Below are 22,825 nucleotides of genomic sequence, written 5' to 3'. Positions count from 1 at the left end.
GTCTGTGGTGAGACGACACGCTGCGTGGGGGAGGCAAGAGCTTCATCACTGTTTATCTTCTCCATGCTTGGACTATACTAAAGCTGTGTGTGGGCCAGACCCCCGCTAAGATTGGTCGTGGAACTACTGTCAGCAGTGCGAACAACACCAATATCACCTCCCGCTGAACGGACAGGTTCCGCACCATTATCTGGGTGACTTGCTAACCAGAATTCGTCATTCATGAGCCGTAAAAAGCCTCCAACCCTCGCCGATTGGTAGATACTTTTATCTTCAGCACCATGAGTGTATACAGATGTAACCCGACACAGTTTTCACACTTTATGCTCTATGTTTGCTGAAATACTGCTGCAGTGAAAATATCATATTTTTGTCTTTTTTGGGATGCATTGTTCATTTTTGCTTTGATGTAGCTCTCCATTGTTAATTCACTGATTGTTTTCTGTCTCAGCTGAAGTGGATTTAACATTTCTCCTGTTCAAACACAGTGTGTAATTTACAAGAGTCGAGAGGTTTTCCAGACTAAGCAACTACCCCGATCACTCACAAGGAATACAAACACTGACCAGCCATCATGAGTAGGTTTTGAGTTTGTCAAACCCTGTTCACAATGTGAAAATAAGAGCAGAGTTAAGACCCATCTGAAGCAGCAACATGATGAATAAAGTTCATATTTGTTAGATCCTGTTTCTTATTAACCAGACCAAATGGATATATAAATGGATATATAAGAATCTTTTAGTAGAGGCCCAGGAGCCAGCTTGTACATTTTCCTCCCTCATTTCTGAGGGAGAGTCGAAACAAAGGCAGTAGTTTGACATCTCCCTGTCAAAATTGTTTCAAAGGTTTTCTAGAACAAAATCAATGGAATCACCATAGTAAGTGGATTTGTGAAGGCAAAGTAAATCAGTGAAATGCTTCAACGCTGGTGAACACTGACACCCAGGTATTGTGCCATTGATCAGTTGCAAATCTTCTTAGAAGTGCTGACTTGGAGACTACTGAATATTAGTGCTGAACATCACTTCTGAACATGGAGTCCATTATTAGATGTGTCTCCTTCATATACATAACCACTTTCATGTGTGACTAGCATACTCACCAGATTTGGTTTTGAAACTTTTGTTGGTATAAAAAACATGTTCTTGGGTTTGCATGTCGTCTCTGGCAACCAAACTTTGCTCCATTTTCGCTACCTTTACTTTCTCTTGACTTTTCAGCATTTGACCCTACATTTCCTGATGTAATTTCTCATTTTTTTAAACAATGTAGATAATCCTTTTTGTTGTAATCACACATCCACACCCACTTATTATTATCAGGGTTGCAGAGGCTAGAGCCAATCCCATCTGGCATTGGGCAAAAGGCGATTTACACCTTGAACAGGTCCTCAGTTCACAGGCTGACACATAAAAAACATGCTTCCATTCACACCTACAGGCAATTTAAAGTTACTAATCAACCTATAAACCTGCATGCCTTTGGATTGTGGGAGAACCTACAAGGTTCTCCACGTACAGCTTTGGACACAGGGAGAAACTGAACACTAAACCCCATCCAGGGTTCAAACCAGGAACCTTATTATGAGATTTAACTTAAACCCTACATAACCAAAGTTTTATTTAATTAATTTAAAATCAACTGAAATTAAAACTACTCTAACTCAACACTAATTTATATTCTCATACTTGTTGACCATTGACACTTTAGCTAAATGCTTCTGCTTTCTCAACTTGACACAAAGTGAAATGACTTTTGCAACCTTGATGATTACAGCACTGAACACAGCAACATTTTGTTGTCCTCATACTGACCTTCTGACATAGAGCACACACAGGATACCAAGAACAACCCATTACGAGTTCCTTGAATAAACCATCTTCATCTCAATAAATTGAATGCAGCAACAAAAACCTCCAGACACTGTAACCCGGGCCAGGTTCAGGCCTTAGATGGTGGTCTCCCTCATTGACTCTGTGTTCGCTAATGACCCTGGATCTGGATTGCCATTATAAAACACAGATAAATGTTTACTGTCAAGAGATGACATCACAAGACTTAAGGTCTGTACAAATATACAGGTGCTCCACCACCCCTCTGCTCTCTCCACTTCCTCAAGTCCACATTGCTTTGATAAAAACAACTCTAAATGCCAGCGTCCCGTGTTCACATTTTCTCTGTTTCATTTATTTTGTTGGCCGCTGAAAACATAAACTTTTACTTAGCTGTGTGTTATTAGAATGTAAGCTTTTTTCCATGGAGGAGGTTGGGGATGGAGGTCAGGGGTGTGTGTGTGTGTGTGTGTGTGTGTGTGTGTGCGTGTGCGTGTGTATGTGTATGTGTGTGTGGGCATGTCTGTATTTCTTGACCTGATTTTTCCTTCACTGTCCTGTCACTGATTAAGATACTTGTTTTTAAAGGCATTACATAAAGTATTCAAACGTCAATAAATCACGAGCATGTTAATCTGGATACATAATGTATCATGACTACAAATAAACACAAATGTTGCTGAGAATACTGGAAACATCAGACTCTACGTTTGCATTTCCATTTTGTGTTTGTGGGAGATTTGATGGCTATTGGCTATACAAGCTGTCCTAAGATAATACTCAGTGTATTATGTCAATGTTAGCTTACATAACAGAAATATATTCCCTATTATCCAGGTTTTCCTTCCACTCGCCTTAAAATCAGTTGCAAAAGATAAAGGGGACACACCGCTGGACATACGCACTTGTATATTATTATAGAATTATTGATCTTATTGATCTTTTAAAAGACTTGGCTAGCTAACAAAATGTTTGAATTAGCTTTTTTTACTAGCTTGAAAAATATTTAGCAATCTGAATAAACTACAAAACTACTGCACACACAACAGTGCAAGAGTTCAATATTATGGAAAAATGCAGGTGTTTGCTTTCTTTCTGAGACTGAAGTAAGAATACTGTGGTACTTATGTCTAATGTATGTGTTAGCCTAGCAGGTTTCACCTAGCTTGACTCGATAGTTACATAACAATCTAACAAACCGCACTAGTCTTTTTTTATATTACTGTACAAATGAAACAAAATAAGATACATGTTAATTATATTTATATTATATTTTCTCCAGTTTCCAGTTATGCAAACATTTGCATGTAGGCCTACTCATAGACAGTATGGTGTGATCATCAAGGAAATGTGGTGGGTGACAGCTGTCAGTCATTTTTTATTTATTTTTTTATTTTTTTAAGTATATTTTTTGGGCCTTTTATGCCTTTAATGGATAGGACAGCTGAAGAGAGACAGGAAGCAGGTAGAGGGGGAATGACACGCAGTAAAGAGCCGTCTGATGCAGGATTTAAACCGGGGCCGACTGCAGCGAGGATGTAGCCTTTGCACACAGGGTGCCTGCACAACCCACTATGCTACCGACCACCCCAGCTGTCAGTCATTTTTAATAATTAAGTAGTTTCTTTATTTGAAATGTTCAAATAAAAAGCAACATGTTAAATGCTCAAACATCATTGCCATTAGACTTGTTCTCTTCTATCGTACTCAGACAAAACTATTTACCTTTTTGCTTCTTTTCCTCCTCTAAATTATATATAACCTTTGCAGAAATCAAACTTTGAATTCTGCCTGGTTGCTGAGTCAGTGATGCAGTTTTACTTTACTTTCTGCTTTTGGAACAAGCTTTCCCCTCGCAGCAGTACCACTGCAGGCTAAAACCAGGACAAACTCACAACTTCTAAAATGGCTACTACTGTGTACATAATCCTTTCTGCTGAGATTTCACTTTTCTCTGACTCTCTTTGCTGTCACACTGGCTTCTCAAACAAGACTGACATCCTCCCTCGTTAGACATTCAGCAGCCACACAGTAACCTGAAACCTGTGTACACACACACACACACACACACACACACAGAGACATGCGTATGTTCGTTCAGGGTGACCCACTGCCACCATGCTCCTATCACAACCTGTCTACATCTCGTACCATACTTTTGTGTGTATGTCTATGTGCAGGCCCGTGCACACATGCGCTTCAGCTGTAGCCGACACTCTGTACCAGCCTGGAATCTAATATCCCCCCCATTGGAAACACATGTGGAAGTCTGACAAAAGCCGGCATGTTCCATGTGCCATGTATGTCAGCAGTCAGTCAGTCTCCATGCTGTCTGTTTGGTAGGCCAAGCTACAGTGCAGTAGGCTTTACAACATGTGCAGGAGTAAAAGGCCTCTGCTGTTGTGGTTTCACTAGAAGGACCCTGGTGGGGGTTTTTCATAACATTTAACATTTCTGAAATACTGTCTTATTTGTGCATATTTGGATAACTGTATTAACCATGTTGATTGATAGCTTTTATGGTTTTATATGAGCTATAATAACAGTAGAGTCATTTTTGACTGCATCAGCATACTTGCTAAACTGCTACACTAATTCACCGCCATTCTTTAAGGCATGCCCAGACCAGAAAAGTGGCACAGCACCGAAATTTATCCGTGCACAATGCTGCCTTCAAATGGAATTCGTGAGCTAATGGGTAGTCGTGTACACGATATGCCTGGCGTTCAAGTGGTGAGTCTTGAGAACACCGCTGCTAGGCAATGGCGACACGGACGCCAAAAGGCTTCTCGTTGTTCTCGTCATTCCTTGCTTGTTTCCAAGAAATATCAACATTTTCCACAGACGTATTCAAAGAAGAAAACTCTATACGACTGAAATTACAATATATTAACTTACCATCCACGGAAAAATTAACATCCATGGCCTCCGCAATTCCTAAAAATGTCAACACGCCAACACGTCACAACTTGTGAAGAAAATTGACTACCATAAGAGCGGGTGTGTATGTATGGACTGAACACGATAAACGACCCCATTCACTTATTTGACTCCAGAAAGTGACATTGTGAGGTTTTGCTCCTGAACTACTGTAGCTTCAGAGCTAACTGCTAACGCACTAGCCTGCTGGTTACATGCTAATGCTAGTCAGTCACAATTGCTCCCCAAGCTTATTTTTTCTACACTGTGCTGGTTACTCCTTCAGATATTTTGTTCTCAAGATTTTAAATCGTTTCATTTAATTGTTAGTGAAGAGGGGAAAAGCTATCCAAGCTAACAGACTTGCTAACAGCATTAACTGCCTGTTAGCAAACTAGCTTGCAGTTTCTAATGGGACAAAAACAGTTGTCAAAAAAAGATGTTTGTACCATTGACTCCTGTCCATGGTACAAACATTCATTTTAAAGCAGGTTATACTCTCAACAGAGGAAGAGTGAATTAAAGTTGATGATACAACATTGCTAACTAAGCTAAGCTACGATCGCTTCCTTCATTTTGAACTCTCTTCCCACACCAAGGTCAACAATTGTCAAACCGGCTTGTTCAGTTCACAAAACTTAAACTTGACACTAAAATTCACCAATGTTTCTTTTGCCCTCATGAGCCAAGCCCACCGATCACAACTGCACAAATAAACTCTTTTATTTTGAAATGCTGATGCGATTAGGACTTAAGAAATGGACCTGCTGTGTTTTCTGACACCTGAGCGCAGCAGAAGCAGCTCAATGTTCTAATCGTCCTATATTCTGTTATTTTATGAAAGCTGCTGTCCACACATAATCTGTAAAAAACTTAATGGCTGTTCTTTTGGTTCTACTTTTTCATATTTTGAGCAGCTACAACAACATAAATGTGTGTTTATTCAGACAATAATTGCTATTCATGCAAAATGTTGCTGGGCACACGTGGAAATGAAATGTTTTCTGTAACTGAAGTGTGACCCATTTAAAATGTTGGCTGGCTCAACCAGAGTATGCTGGTTATATGTACCAGGCAGGTTTGGTATATTTGAATAAAATTGACATAATTTGTTAGCTTTAGACCAAGTAATCCAAAATCATTTTGCTGAGTGGACAGTGATGACAAAGTTCCTGCAGGGAAAGCAGAGGTAAACGGCTGCAAGGAGCTTCTACCTCGAAACTTTGCACCTTCCCAAAGTGCCAAATTTCCGCCCTGGTTGGAACAGGCTGGCACTCCTGTTGTTGGCCTTTGAGTGATTGTGGTTGAGCTTTACTCAGCTGCACAGACGGCTTGTCTTTAACCACAGAGGCTCAAACACACCTAACCTAAGCTGTCTCCATTCTCTGTTACCGACTGTCTGACTGATTTGAATGACTAAATCATTTGCAAACCATTCTTGACATTCAGTTTTCTCAAGTGGCTACTAATCAGCAGTCCTTCAGTTGGAGGAAGTAATCAGGTGGAGCGTGCAGTTTTTTGAAAACCAGTGCTTTGTGACAATCTGTTTTGGCGTTTTGTCAAAACCCTTCTTTTGTCACCACCACAAGTTTGAGAGCTAATAGGTGGTGAAAAGCCTGGTTGGAGGCCCAGATGAAGCAGATTATTTTATGAAGACTGAAAGAGAAGCAGGAGAGGCATCCAAGCATTAGCATGTGTACTAGCCAGGGTTAGTCCCAGGAGGGAAACCCAAGTCTGGCCACGGTGTCCCGACGGACATCCTCTGCCGAGGTTAGCATATCCCTGTTTCGGCTGAGTTGCTGAAAGTTTTTTGTGTGTGTGTGTGTGTATATTTGTGTGTTATATGGTCTGTGTGAGTGTGTTCACATGTGTGTGTGTGTGGGGCTGCTGAAAGATTTGTTATTTGGAGCGGTGAATTTTAATGACGTTTGTCAACTCTAATACGCAGAGCTGCCCAGCTGTGGACAAGACTGAAGTTTTCTCAGCTTGCTTTGAGTTTATTTAAAGGAAGTGCCGGTTTTCAAGACGACTACTGCAACTTATTTCAGGGATGAATATGCATTATTTATAGATAAAGACAGAGATAGAAGCGTATATACGGACACGCTTATACCCTCATAGTCAGCCTAAGGATTATGTGTTTTCCAGACTTTGCAGGAGAAGACCAATAAGCTGTCATCACTTGTCACCAGAAGGTGGCAAAGTGCTTTCATCATTACTTGTTGCCAGTCTCTTTAATAACCTGACTACAGGGACATTTATCATACTCATTTTCATTTAGGCCTCATTTGCTCCTGTTTGAATATTAAAAAGAGACAAGTTGTCCTGTTATTGCTAGTGCAGATATCGCCTGAATAGTACAATTATCTTAGACACATAAAAGTACTGTCTGTAGAGGACTACCTTTGATCAATAAAAAACCATTAGGATTAATAATAATAACTAAAAGCACATGAACTTACATATGGAAATGTAATCTAAGTGCCCAGATTATAAACATACATGTTAAAGTACAATATTAGTAGAATTTTTTTGTTGTTGTTGTTTCTTTTTTACCAGATTCGTTGAGCTAAATTCACACCCATGATTGATAAAATATATACCTTTTGTTTTTTATTGATGATAATTGAAAATAAACGAGTATATTTCCACTGATGCGATGTCTAGACCAAGCGGCAACCTCCGTGGCTTTGAAGTTAAGCCAATGTGGAAGTTCCACAAACTGCAGTTCCTCAAACGGCCACTTGAGACTGGCTACAGAATGAGTCAATCTCCATAAGCCCCCTATGTTAAAATGTCAAACTTTACAGCAAAAATAAACATGTTTACAGCCTGGTACAAAAACATTTTTTTTGTTTCAGTATCTAATTTCCCCGTGACATGACAACTGTACTGTGGGTGAATTTAAAGTTATGCAGAATTAATATCATGGCTGCTTTGATTGACAGGTGGGTGCTGTTACAGATGTTTGAGCACTCAGGATTCAGCCAACCTTAGGTAAGCTGATGATCCACTTTTTTTAGATTAACCAGAATGTGGAACGTAGGTAGGTAGGACTGCCAACATGGCGGCCACAGATTTTGAGCTTTATGGCTTCAGTGGCTCTTTAGAAACCTATAAGTGATGTCACAGATACACCATCCATTATTTAGACTATCAGTGGTCTAGAAAAGAGGTCCCCTATTTTTAAGTTTGGTTTAAGTTAAGTTTCTGGCCACGAACAGTTCCAACAGAGATTCAGGTACAGTATGTTTTACTAGGAGCAGGTGACAGAGATCTGGTAAGTTTTTCTGGACTTTACTGGAGTTCCCCTTTAAAGTGTATTCCTAAGTGAAACAGGCAGCATTAAAATTTGAGAGAAATTTGATCAACTCATTCAAGCCGACCACTAAAAACTAGGCGTGGCACAGAGCGATGCCGAGCTGTAGAGGTTTGTTCACCTCCCCATTCACGTGCATTGTTAGATCAAGACAAGGAGCACAGGGAGAAATTAATAAATTAGACCAAAACCACAGTGTTGGAAATGAAAACAGTGTTTGCGGACACACGCTTTTGACCCATGATAAAGCTCTGCCGTGTCAAGTGTGGTTTTGTAAGATGGAAGGGGTTAGCTGGTGGAATTTTCATACATAAATACTCATAAATTATTCTTGGACATATATTTGACAGGGCAATTAATTCAGAGACACAGAATAACAGGTTGGGAAATGTATTATTTTTTTTTTAGAAGATATGGGACACATCTGCTTGACAGGAAATGATGGAAATTTTGTTTTTAAATAAAGATTAGATAACAAATTCAATTTAATTAAATTCATCATAGTTTATGACATGGTAAAGTAACACAGATATATGTAATTACTGTGCTTGATTTGACCCCTTGTTGGGGTGCATGACTGACGTTTTCCCGACTTTCCTGTGTTTTCTTGCTCCTGTAAATGACACCTTTATAATTCTTATTGGTCCAGTTAAGTCCTTCGTAGTTCCACCCACCTTCAATGGTTTTAATCAGATAAAAAGAAAACACCTGTGTGCGTGTGCAGGGCATTTAAAGGTCCTTCTTATTAAAGTAAAGTATGTTTAATGTTGTGTAGTATAATAATGATGGGATATGGCATTGATCACACATGATAAATACTCAGCAATGCAGCAACCTCCATGAAACCAGCGTGTAGGTGTATAAAACTGCAGTTCCCCAAACGTCCACTTGAGGCTGACTCAAAAACGAGTCAGTCTCCATAAGTCTCCATGTTAAAATGTCAACTTCACAGCCTAAGTAAATATGTTTACAGCCTGGTACAAAAAACAGTTTTGGTCTCTATAGCTAATTTTCCTGTTCATGACAACTGTACTGAGTCTGAATTTTTATGTAACCCACCTGATCAAATTATATTATGGCTTAAAGTTATGCAGAATTAACAGCCTGGCCACTTTGGTTGACTGGTAGGTGTTGTTCCTGGTGGTTTGTTGGAGCACCCAAGCGTCATTCAGCCCACCTCTGTCACAATTCATGGATACAACATCACGGATAAAACATCCATATCTGTGGATAAAACTGTCTATGGATAAAACCTGGAAGTGGACAGTTCTTCCAGAAATTAATGAGGTTAAAGGGTTTTTGTGGGCAAGTTTTTCCTCACTCGAACCGAGGGTCTAAGGACAGAGGGTGTCACTCCCTGTACAGATTGTAAAGCCCTCTGAGGCAAATGTACTTTGTGACTTTGGGCTATACAAATAAATAAAATTGATTTGATTTGATTTGATTTTAAAGTTTTTAGTTTCTAAAAATACCTGAAAAAATGCTGCATTAGCAATAACCACCACGAACCTGCAACCTCTCGTCCTAATGTCAGTGGGAACCTGGAGGCACATGTGCCACAGATTACCCTCCACTGCATAAGACTGCATACCTCTAAAACCCAACAGGCTGTGAAACGTTGCCCTGTCAAACTCCGAATCCCATAATTCGGCAGGACAGGCTTGACAGCAACACCTTCTTCTCTTCCTTCTCGCCGTCCCGACTCGTCAGCTGCTACCATCCATCCTCGACCGAGACGCAGTGTGTTCACAGCTCATCATCATCATCCCATAAAGACACGGTCAAGTGGCTCCACTGGCTATGTAGGCATGGCTATTTTGTGTGTATGTGTGTGTTTCTTTCTCTGTGATCAGATATAATGTGTTTATAAAGAGCTCCAGTGTGCCAACTCTGAGCAGCCAGGGTTTGCGTTGTGCCAGTGAGGCCTGTCAGCTGGTTAACACACATAATTGCTCCCTAATTCTCCCGTCAGTAGCTGGATAATATCTGATTAACAGGTAATGAGCCACATCCCATTCACCAATGTCCCGCCTATAACTCTGTCTCGCTGTATTTTTCCCTATCTTTTCTTCATTTTCTTTCTTTCGGCCCTGTTTCTGTTTCTTTCCAGCGTAGAGACAGACCATGAAAGACTACTATACAAAATAGTGAAAAAATAATCATCTGTTTTGTTAAATAACAGACAAAAGCATTAACAATTATTCTAAAAAATGCAACTTTAGGGTCACAAATATCAGGAACAACAATGATAAGGTGTTTGACCACCACAAGCCCCCAGAACAGCGTCAGTGCTCATTGGTGTGGACATCGGAGGAACTCTACTGGAGGATGAGCAAAATATATTCACTTATTTGGTGGTTTGTCAGTCTTGGAATCCATCGCCCTTTATCTGACAAAGATTTATCCTCTGGGGGCAACAACCAATGTTTCGGGGCTCCTGGGGTAGTCAGATCTAACATATCTGAGCCAACACTTCTTTGACACGAGAAGGACACATTTCTGCTAATCCCTATATTATATCATATTTGCATATGAATGTGAGTTCTGAGATTGCATTTCGGCCAATGTATTTCAGAAGTGTCCTACAACCAGCTTTCCGTTCTGCTCCACAGAGAATGTGTCTGTTGTATTTTTTTGACAGACGCCGTGACCAGCAACATCAAGCAGCTTAGAGCTAAATGAGCTGGCCGGAAGTCAAAATGCTTCTATTCTGAAACACTCTTGGTTGGGTACGAAACCGTATGGAGAAGGTACTAAAACAGCTGTGGCCAGTGGGATCCAGGTGTTACACATCACTTTAAAATCTGTGAATTGGACAACTGGCAAATTCTGCAATAACTGTAGTGATAGGCAATGACGTCTACAAAGACTGGTGCGTATGTTTTATATGATCTCTTTCTTTTCTTGTTTGTTTCTAAAGTATGCACCCAGAAAATGACAGAGATCTCAGCAAATGAGCTTTAGTTTTTTACAACTATCAATACTGCAGCTTCTTTTGAAGTCGCCTATTTTTCTTTTCCTGCAATCCTGATCCAAAGCTGATGATTTTTTTGTCAGAGAAGTGTTGGACATTGACAGTCACCTGTTGGTATCACCACTTCATTTGCATCTGTTGGAGCTCTTTGTTGTTTCTGTGAAAATTGTTGGCTACCATAGTAAAGGGAGAGAAAAATAGGTCAGGAGCAGGACTACTCCTTCTTTGTCTTGGACAAGCTGACGGTGGTCACATTACAGAATGATCTTTCAGTCCTGTCTAACACTGACAGCATTAGAAGTCAGATGTGTTGACTTTAGGGCAACTTTTGCAACAGTTTTATCTGAGCTGTTTCAGATGGATTCTCACACAGTTTTTTCGCTGTAAATGTTGGGGAAAATGAGAAGCAAAGAGGGCATAACGCGGCGACTCTCAGATTGTTTAATACCCCGTCTGATAGGTTTATAAGCTTCAGCGGCAGCCCAAACAGCAATTTCTGCTGCCATAATTGCTCAATTTATGAGCCAATGCTTAGATATGAGAAGTATTGTGCTCCATATTTATGCCAAAACAAGTAAACTAATCAGATTTAAGGGGCAGTGCAATTGCAAATGAAATACTTTTCATTTGAAATGATTTATTTAAAAAGAGATCGGGTGATATTGTGTGATGGTTGAAAAAAATTACATCAGTTGGGGCTCTTACAGTAACTGAAATCCCCTTCCAAAGAAAAGAATACAGTTACTAATTTGTTAGTGTTTGTTTTCAATGTCGAAATATTCAGTATTTGTACATCTCTTTGCGCACCATGCATGGTTGAGCGTGTGTCTGCATGCACGTACTACAGTTACGCCTGAATGTATCCTTGCACCTCCACACGCTGTACGTTATGTAAAAATCCACAGCTGCATCTGAACTCTGCCCTCGTGCCAAGCTAAGAGTACCCCACCTTGTACCGCACCGAGGCCACGAGACAATGGTATCATGGAAGAAGCTTGGGGTTCCCAAGGGTTACTCTTGGAAGAGTCCTCCAAAGTTATTAAAGTCGTTGGCACAATAAAACTGGGCGCTGGCACGGCCGTAAATGACTGTCTCTGAGCATCGAGTTGATCTTGGCTGTTTTCTGCTGTTGTGGGCAAACAGGGAGGGACTTATAATGAGGTGGAGGTCACACAAATTAGCGATGCTCTCAAAGCGTACAGAGAAAGCCTGTGTGAAGGGTTTTAACTTGAATTTACATGAATGTAAAAGCAGACGGTCCTTTAGGTTTTATTTTAGTGAGGTCACCATATAGAAGAGCTGATGAATTAAAACTGCACATTAAAAGTGCACCTCCAAAGCTGTAGGTGAATAAAATTCACCTGTTTTACTAAATAAAGCCAACATTTAATGTTGTTCATCATCTGTGAATTCTTTGATGTCTACAGACAATTGAAGGCAAGCAACACTTTTCGGCCATCAGCAGTACTCTGGTTTCCTTGAAGAGACACTGATGGGTTGAGTTAGGAAATGTAAGTAGTGACAGTTTACATGTGTATTTGTTTTATATAATTATATTACATATGATCAAGAACTAGTGAGATACCACTTTGCGAACAGGCAAACATCAAACAAGTGCAACAACACAAGACAAAGCTAATATTACTTATTTCAATGTCATAGAGGCTGCTAGGCCCAGTTACATTGCCCACTTGCCTTGCTCCGGCTCTGGCTCTGGCATGACTCTAAGCTCACAGTCAGGGCAGCCCAGCTAAAAATCTGAACTAACATTAGCTAACAGCAGCTACAGTTGTCAGCAGTTTACTTTACTGTCCATCAGGAAACTGTAAATCACAGAGAATTGCGACTGAGCAGCCAGAAAACATTGTTTTGCTGGTTTTCATCCCTCCTGTTCATACCAACCACTAAATGATCCCTTCCGATGTGCTTTCACTGTAAGTGATGGCAGACACATCCATTCATTGCCATGTGCAAAAATGTGTTCTGGGGTACACATGAGCAGCAGTCTGACTTAGACAAATGCAGTAAGTTAAGTGTATACCAAAGTTACTGTTTGTTTGTTTTCAAGAAAATTCCACAGGATACCTTTCAGGGTTGTAAGTGCACCAACACGTCCTTTCAACCTAAAATGGGTTCATGGAGAAAAGTTTGACTTACACGTTGGAAGCGTGATTGTTGAGCAGCTTCACTGAAATATCATCCGACATCCCCCCAGCCCTCTTTCAGCTTCTTCATCTTCTGAGTGTCTTCTGGGTTTCCTTTGGTCACATTACAGGATTTCTGGATTGAAACGTTACCCATACCCGCTAGCATCCAATTTCATCTTAAAACTCAAAATCAACAGAAGCTCATCCATCAAGACATTTAAAAAAAAAAGTTCCCTTTTGTCTGAGCCAGGCTTCGAGAATGCCGCAAAGCGTGACAGGACATCTGGCTCTTGTCATGTGTGTGGCGACGGCGCTATTTCAGAGCGCACCAACCTGCTCCAGCCAGCACAGCAGCAAAGTGAGTGGCCCTTCTTAGAGGAAGAGCGAAAGATAATATATTTTATTTTATGTGTTATGGGAAGAGAGAATGTTAGGGTGACTCCATATATTAAACATAAACCCATTTAAAGCTAATTGAATACAAATGCAGGGTCACGGTATAAAATGAGAAAAGTGGGCAAAGGGACATATCAGGTATTAATGTTAACTGTTATATTTTTCCTACCAGTAGGTGAGATATTCTATGTCCAGACTATTATAAGAAGTGAGGCCCCCTAACATATTTATCTTGGAGAGCGCCCACACACTACATACACACCACATACGCATAGACACACATCCTCCGTGGAAGCTCGGCGTGCTTGGAGAGGGGAAGGTGGACATTTCGGGGCACGGGGCTACATTATACTATAGTAGCGGCTTTTATGAGACAGACAACACGCCTGGCTCCAGTGGGAAAACCTCATGATGGACAGGCACTTTACCTGAGCCAAGAGCAGGCGGGCTAGGAGGAGGGAAAATGAAATAAAATCAATACTCGAACATAACTTTTTAAATAAACATTTGCACTCTACGGACATTGTTGGCAGCAGGAGCCGGTAACCTGTCCCTATTGGTGGAACTCAACACCAGACCGTTTGCGGAGCACTGGCTCCCATCGAGGTGATGGCTACTGGCAAGATGTGACGTGAATAGCGGGCTGTGTTCTGTTTATTCAAGGTAAAAGAAGAGAGAGAGGGGGGAAAGGAGACAGGGCTGAAATCCTGAAGTAAGGCTGCTCTTTCCCTGAGCAAGGGTTTTCACGGCTTGTTGATGGTGCTAAAAGCCGCCTTAAACCCTGCAGGAGTGACGCCCACTCGCTTTGAGCAACAATTCTCCACCAAGAGAGAAGAAATGAAATCAAGCCGTTTCACCTGCAGCAGGCCTGTACCTCCCCTCTGAACCCAAGGTGTGATTGAAGTACAGCTTTTCATTTTGTGGCAAGGATAGGGATGCACCGCTGGAATCTGGGTGTTAGGCCAACATATCATCAACTGAAGAGGTAAACAGAATTAAAACAGTTTTTCCCTTGCATAGTTTTATAAAGTCCAAGTCACACAGAGAGAAATTTTATTTCAGAACCCCAAACATTCATTCAAACAGTCAATTGCCAGGAACAGTGTTTCTTTTAAGAGAGTCTAAATTGATATAAAGACAACATGAGAAATCTTTCAAAATTTCCAATTTCTCTACTGACAGCAGCCTGGATGATATCAGGGTTTGATACTGACATTTGCAACCAACACAAAAAAATCATTTTTTGAGGCCCTCCATTCACAGATACAAATCAAGTGGCAATTTTGTGGCTGTGAAGTAAAACCAACGTGGAACTGCCAAAATCTTCATTTCCTCAGCAGCTCACTTAAGGCTGGCTACATAACAAGTCAGTCTCCATAAGTACCCATATTAAAATGTGGCGCTGTTACAGGTGGCTTGTTCGAGCACCCAGACTTCATTTAGCTTTTTTAGATTAGAGACAGGAATGCGAAGATTGCAGCAGCCAGAGCCACCACACTCTGAAGCCTATCCCAGCTGACAATGGTCGAGAGGCGGGGTACACCCTGGACAAGTCGCCAGTTCATCGCAGGGCACATAGAGATAAACAACCATTCACACTCACATTCACACCTACGGACAATTTAGAGTCAGCAATTAACCTATTGTGGGACCCAGAGAGAACCCACGCAGATACAGGGAGAACATGCAAACGCCACACAGAAAGGCCCAGCTGGGGTTCAAACCAGGAGCCTTCTTGGAACAGTGTTAACCACTGCACCACCGTGCCACCCCACAGTCTACCTTTTAAAATATAATGTAATAAGTCTGCTGATCTTCTTTATTTTTCTTATTAACAACACATTTAATGAAAAGACCAAAATGAATTCATTCATGACAGTTGAATTGATTCTGCAGGTATTCAAAGCCTGATAAATCTTATTTCTCTGTGCCATAGAGCTCCATTTTGTCCAGTAACAATAAAACCCACCAGGGAGATACACCTGTGCAGACCTTCCTTCATGACCATCTACAGAGGCAACAAGGGCAATGCATTTATTTCCAACAGTGTGTCCAAAACCTTTGACTGGTACTGTACGTCACACTGACTGCTGCTACACTCACTAGAGCACAAAATGCACCAAATTTATATTAATGATCAACTTAAACATTACTGAGCCTTTTTTTAAATGTTTCTATACTTGTAAATAACATTTTGATGAAGCATTCAATTCCAACTGACACTTTCTTGCTCTCATCTAAAGAATCATCTGCAACCATTATGTGTGTGCATTCTGGGAAATGTAGGAGGGCAGAGGAGCAGGGTGAGGGAGTGAATTACAATACTTCATCTCATATGAACTCGTGGAATGCAGGAACATTGCAGACTGATGAGCAGTGTAAGAGGACCTGAGGTGGACGTTTTCTTAAAACAACAATAGACAGTCTGGGACGATTAGGCCACAGGATAGACTGGGTGGCCCAGCTCTGGCTGCTAGTTCTGCCCTGAGCTGGCCCAGGTGCTGCTGACTATGGTGGAAAAGACCTCTCACTCTCTGCACAGCTGGCTGGATGGACACACACACACACACACACACACATAGACAGCTGGTTCCTGCAGTGGTCCAGCTGCAGCAGCTGCCACACTGAGCGCTGGATGGACTGGGTCACAGTGAAACACCTGGAGGCAGACACACAGACAGGCCGTGGTGGAGGATCAGGCTGACCTGGGAATAATAAGCATTAAGTAAAGTAACTGATCCGGATCAGATGTTGTTGAATGTCTGCTTTGATTGTATCTGTCATTCTGAAGAGAAACATCTCACTTGAGATAAATCACCTTTTAAAAAAGTGTTTTTAAAGTGATTTAAAAGACGACACAGCGCTGATTTCCTCATTCCATATCTGGACGGGAGAAAGGGTCTAAAAGATCGGCTAAATGACTCGAGGCAATCAATAAAATCTTAAAATCAACTCTATAAGCAACCCGTAGTCTCTGAAGCCAGAGTCTGTACTATGTGATCAGGTTTCTTTGTCTGAGTCAAAATCTTGGCAGCGTTTTGGATGAGCTGGAGACAAGAGAGCAAAGCAAAGAATACAATAATCTAGCCAAGTAGTTATGAAGGCATGTTTGATAATCTATTTATTTATTCCAATTTTTTGGAAATGATCTGATCCTTGAAATGTTTCCGAGGGGAGAAAAGAAGGATTAAACCATTGAGCTTGTGTATGTTTGAGGTTTGGATCAAATATGACACCAAGACTGTTTGAGATTTGATTATTTTAAAAATCTTGACCTATGTCCAATAACTCTGTCTGATCAACATTGATCACAGCGGAGTACCGTCTGCGTAAAAGTGCAAATCGATATCGATATTGTGTTTACAAATAATGTGGACAAGCAGGAACATGTAAATGTGGAAAAAAAGGATTGGACCTAATACTGAGCCATGGGGCACACCCCATACTGCATAGCTGTTGTAAAATGCTAGTAGCATCTAACTGCATTCCTCTTTGAAGCAAATAAAAAACTGGAGAACAAAATTATATAAGTATATTACAATTTTATTTTTCCATTGTTTAACATCCTTTGATATTAAAAGCATCTTTTGAATCACCATTTGCAAGCTGATAGCACATTTTGATGTTAAAATGTCATGTTGTGTTCACATGGGCACAGCAGGGACTTGATGCGGTAACTTACCAATAATATCTTGATAATACGTCTTTATATTACAGAGCATCAGGCCCCATGAACCTGGAGACACGCATCTGTGGTAAATTTGCCAAATCTAAAACTTTCCAACACACTACACCTGCTTAAACTTACTTCTTTATGTTTTTGTTTCCTAATTTATGCTGCAACTGCCGGTTCACAGTTTCCCTTTGGGATAAATTATTCCATTTTATCTCATCTTATCTTAAAAAAAACAAAAACATAAATCTACAATAGTTAGTGTTTCCAGGTTCAAGAGTTGGTCAATTGCACTTCCACAGTAAAGTCCTTTTCTCCACATTGCATCATGTTGATATGCGAACGATCATGTGTGATGACACGGAGGGATCATACTATCAAGTTAAAAGCAGACGGGGAAGCTGATTCACATGTTTTCTGTTCTGTTTCTGCTGGTTTGATAACAACAAGTTTTGTGTGTGTGTGTGTTTCTATTTCTAATCTGTGAAATAGGATTTGAAATTGCTTTAAGGCACCTTTGAGAGACCTTGTATTGTTGAGTAATTAAAAATGGAGTCAGTCAAAAGCTCCAGAAATGGCTAACTAGACCTTGAATGGGTACCGGTTAGCACAGTAGGTGGAGTGGGCACCCCATGTGCTGTGGCCCAGTCCGTACCCCAGCGGCCCAGGTTCGAATCCAACCTGTGCCCATTTGTTACACGTCATTGCCTCTTCAACTGTTACTATACAATAAAGGTTCAAAAAGAAGATATCTTTTTTTTTTTTTAAATGGACCTTGTGTTTGGAATATTCACCACAGATATCAGCATCGTACCTATGGAAAGAGTTTTGATATTTTTGCTTGGTCATGATTGGAGCTCTACATCACTGTTTGATGATACCACTACTGAGTGGATAGATGATGAGGTCCTTTGCTCGGAAAATAATGTTTCGTCTGACTGAGATGAAGGGAAAGAGCCAGAGTAGTCTGGTGTTTTACTCCCAGTGAATTATATTTCTGGTTGCTGTTTGAGTGAAACAAAACTTTAATGTCTGGTTGACTGTCATAACACACCATTAGGTAAGCAAGGACCGGAGAACCTGGGAGTGAAGCGGTGCATATGTGTGCTGGGTACGTCATGCGTGAAGATTGACAAAGTATATAAGCAGTAAATTTAGTTTTTTGTGATTTTACCCCCACACGCCCACTTTTTGTTTTGTTTTGCCTGTTCCTGGAAGTGAGGGCAGGGTGTGTGTTTTAACGGACATGAGGCCAGACACCGCTGTGAATCAGCTACACAGTGTTGTGGAGATAGATGTTGTGGAGATAGATGACACTGCCTTGGACATGGACACACACACACATTTATTGGTCGGCACAAGCGCCCACAAACACACTTGAGAAGACGCAGAATAAACAGTGAACACGGGCTAATGCACACTGGGGACATCTCTTTAGATTTATTTCACTCCGTCATCCTTTCTCTATCGATTGGATCGATCACACACACTCACACATACAAACATCCACCTGCTTTACTCCCAGTCCATGTAGTCCATCCTCAGGCAGCGCTGACTCCATGTGTGCCACACTGTGTGTGTCATATTAGAAGGAAAATATCCATAAATCTCTCAAAACGTCATGTTCCATTGAGTCTTTTCTCATTAGCTGCCTCAGAGCCTTCATGTAAACACACCTGTCACACGGGGGATGATCGCTATGGAGAACATGACAGTGGATACACAACTCTTCCTGGAAAACTAGAGCGAGCAGAAAAAAGGGAGATTTAGCGAGGATGTGAATGTAATTAATAGAAATGTCAGAACTGACTTGCCGCGGATGAAATGCCAAGAACAGCTGTGAAAAAACCAGCCCGGAGGACAGTGTGTGTGTGTGTATGTGTGCCCTTAAGCAAGGCAGTCAACCTGCTATTACAGCTCAGTGTCCAGCAGTAGAGGACTGTGGTTGCTGGGCAGCTCCCAGGTGTGAAGGTGCGTAACTGTGCGAGTGTGAAGCAAAGTCAAATGAAGTATATTGTTTTTGAAGGGAGAATGGGAGGTCCGCTTGTCCCGGTGTCAGAGCAACACTGTGGCTGAGACACAGAGTCGAATGGCCTCAACATGGATCTGTTCATTCATTTGTGTTTATTTGCACTAATTTTACGCCTTTGACAAAATTGGAAAGTGTGTAAAAGGTCTCAAAAATAAAGATTATCACATTTTATTACTCAATATGCTTTGAATTAAAATCAATACAGCATCATGTAACATGTGCAATTCAGTTGAAATTGTGCCAAATCAGCAGTTATCTCATGACACTTTCTATACAGAGCAGGTCTATACTGTACCTAACAATTCCCACCATGAGCAAGCACTCTGCGACAGTGGCAAGGAATAATAATGAACAAACTACAAGTACATGCAATAATAAAAAAATAAAAATCAGTGTTAAATCTTACATTATACATGCAAGTATATCCTGAACCTGAGATCATTTTTCAGTTCCACAAAATATATGGATCTTATTCAGGCAAAACTCGAAAAAATACATAAATGATAAGACAAAATGCAGCTTTAATAATCACAAAGTGATCTCGCAACATTTTTTAAAAAATTATTATTAACTGAAACTCAAAAATATAACAATATAATCCTGCAAAAATCGATCACCAGGTACAAAAACATTAGTTTTAGTCATCCGATTTTTGCTACATACAGCCTATTTTTTGTCAGTGAGGTTAAATTCTCATTTTCTATTTCATTTTTAACTAAATCTTTTAATCGTTTTGCAGCTACAGCTGTCTGCATTTTCTGCATTGTCTGCATACACTTGTCACTTTACTTTTACTCTCAATCCGTAATTTTCATATATTCTAAATATCCTATGCACACAATATGACAATATGTTAATATCTATTCATACATACTTTTCCAATAATTGAATAAACTTGACACAATACTTAAAATGTTACTGTAATGTATTTTATTTCTTTATTTTTATCCTTTATGTCTCCATATGACAAATAAAACTGAAACATCGTTATCTTTAAATCAATTTTGGGGGCTTCTTACATCAGACAGCTGTAGTGAGGGCGACATGCAGAAAAGGACTCCAGAATCCAGCCCACTGTGGTTAGGACTCAGCCTTCATAGGTGGGATACATGGGGTGAGTTACCAGTGTATCCAAGCTGTGTGGATTTTTTTTTTTTTTTGTAATATTACCATATTACCATGGTTACAGGTGTCGTACTCACTTATTGCAAAGTTGGAAAGAAAGAAAAGTCACATGGTTATAGCAGATCGTCACTCTCAGCTCTCACAAACTCACTGTGACATCTGTTCTCATTTGTGACATTTGCCTGTGTTCAGAAGCTGGATTCATTTGCTTGTTGCTTGCACTTACTGTGTGAGTTTAGGCCTTACACAAGCACAACTAAACCGTCAGGTAATATTAATACAGTGATATTCCAGCAAACAAGTAGGAGAGGATTTGGACGGCTGACAGCTGACATTAGTCCTGCGCTCAGACTTTACATTGAGATCACCATGATTTGATTTGATGTTTTGATTTTTGGATTTTTTACAGTACTGCAGCTGGCAGGACAAATTGTTGGTACAAATAGGAGGCAGGGCTGACTCACCGTGCGATATCTGGCTCTATTAATACATCCACGGTCCAAACTCTGTGAATCACAGCAAAGTAAGTATGGTTAAGTTTCAACACAGTGACTGGATCCAGCCAAATCTCACTTAATCTTGGCCAACAGGAACGCCTAGGCCAGTGTCAGTCTTATAGATGACCATAACCAAGTTCTTTAGTAAAGTTAAGTATAAATTAAAACTTAACTAAAGACTTAAAGTTGAGAACTGCTCCAGGGTTGACTAAACTTGAGTATAAATGTTTACTTAACATAAAAAAGTCTTGTTTGTAGTGTGTAAAGTGTCATCTTACTTCATGAAATTCAATAGGACCAGGTTGAACAACACCTGTGTAGAGAGAATCCCCCTTTTTAAAGCAGCTCATCCCAATATTTTATTCACTTGCCCACACAATCATGGTTGGTAAACCAGTTGTTTACCTGACTGAAGTCATTCTGCAGTCATCTCCAGCTTGAAACTCACTGAAGCCGAGGCCTTGAGCAGTCCTACCTCCAGGCGAGCCAATCGGCATGAGAGTTGTGGGAGAGGACGCGTGGCTGGCAGCGTGGCAAGCGGAGACCACAGCCACCTCGCAGCTCATGAAGGCCTCCATTCACCTCCATTCACACAATATTCATGCAAGAGGGAGAGACTTCCCCCGAGCGAAAACAAGCCCCGTTTAAAGAGAAAACAATCGGCCCTCCCCAACAAATTCCTGCTAATTTGCCAGAGTCGGAGAGGCAGGGAGAAGGAGCGTCGCGAAAGTGATGGACGCCTGCCCGTCTAGCTGTGGAACGTGTGTTTCTGTGTGTATTTGCATACGTGTGTGTGTCCCTGTGCTACTAACATGCCTAAAGGGGTGCCAGCTATTCCATCAGGCTCAGCTTTGACACATCCCCGATGCATCCTGTTCTGGAGTTTCACTCGTCAAACTTCCAACATCCCCTTCCTACTAAACGCACAGCTCTCTCATCTGCCTCCACATACCTGCTAGTTGAAAATAAATGTTTCTCTTTACTGCTTTTCTCATTTTCTTTTTCTTTTTTTTTTTTATTGTGTGTCAGTTTGAAAGTCGATCCCAAAGGCCCTAAATTTTCATCCCGTTTCATTAATCATAACTGATGGGAGTCCATGTGAATGACTTGTTATTGTGTGACAATTTAACACGCGATGCAATATGAGTCAGAGTATAATTTGACTTTCCGTATTTATTTTTCTGGCTTATTAGAAATAGTGCTGCTTGTTCAGCAAAGGGCTGTGAGGGTGCACTGTGCTGCAGGAACATGTTCCAGCCCATGGGGGAGGAAACGCGGAGGGGAAACCTCGCCTCACTTTGTGTGTGTGCGTGTGTGTTAAAGCCGCTCGTGGCAAGTGTGTGTGTTCGCCGTTAATATGTGTGTTCATTAATTATGTGTGTGTGTGTGTGTTATGCATGTGCATGTGTATGTGCTGCTTACAGTAGCCAGACTGTCTGAGCGATTAGCAGGTGGGTCTCGTCTTTTACACTTTGGACGTGTGTGTTTGTTTGTGTGTGAGGTTCAGGTGTTATGTGATGTGAGACAGGGAAATGGAGGATTGGCTCAGTGTGTGTGTGTGTGTGTGTGTGTGTGTGTTATTGAGGTCTGAGACAGAAGCTACATTGCCACATCTTTAGGAGTGCTGTTACACACTGAATCAGCAAATCAAATATCGCATAACACCATAATAATATCTGACAGAATAAATTCATGTTTTATTATCTTTTGTCGATACAATCCCAATTCCCTGTCAAGCTTTCGGTTCACGCGCTGAGGCAGTTTACATAATGTAGCAGATTTACCACTCAAAATTCTTTAAAAAATGAAATCGAAAAATGAAGACTTTTTGAATTTTTTGACTTCACTGTTACGTGTTACTGAAGGACAGAGACTGTGTCTCAATTTGGACACTTCTGTGTAGTAAACTAC

This window comes from Larimichthys crocea, chromosome XVI (assembly GCF_000972845.2).
Source record: "Larimichthys crocea isolate SSNF chromosome XVI, L_crocea_2.0, whole genome shotgun sequence".
Classification (NCBI taxonomy): domain Eukaryota; kingdom Metazoa; phylum Chordata; class Actinopteri; family Sciaenidae; genus Larimichthys; species Larimichthys crocea.
Note: the sequence above shows the minus strand (reverse complement) of the source record.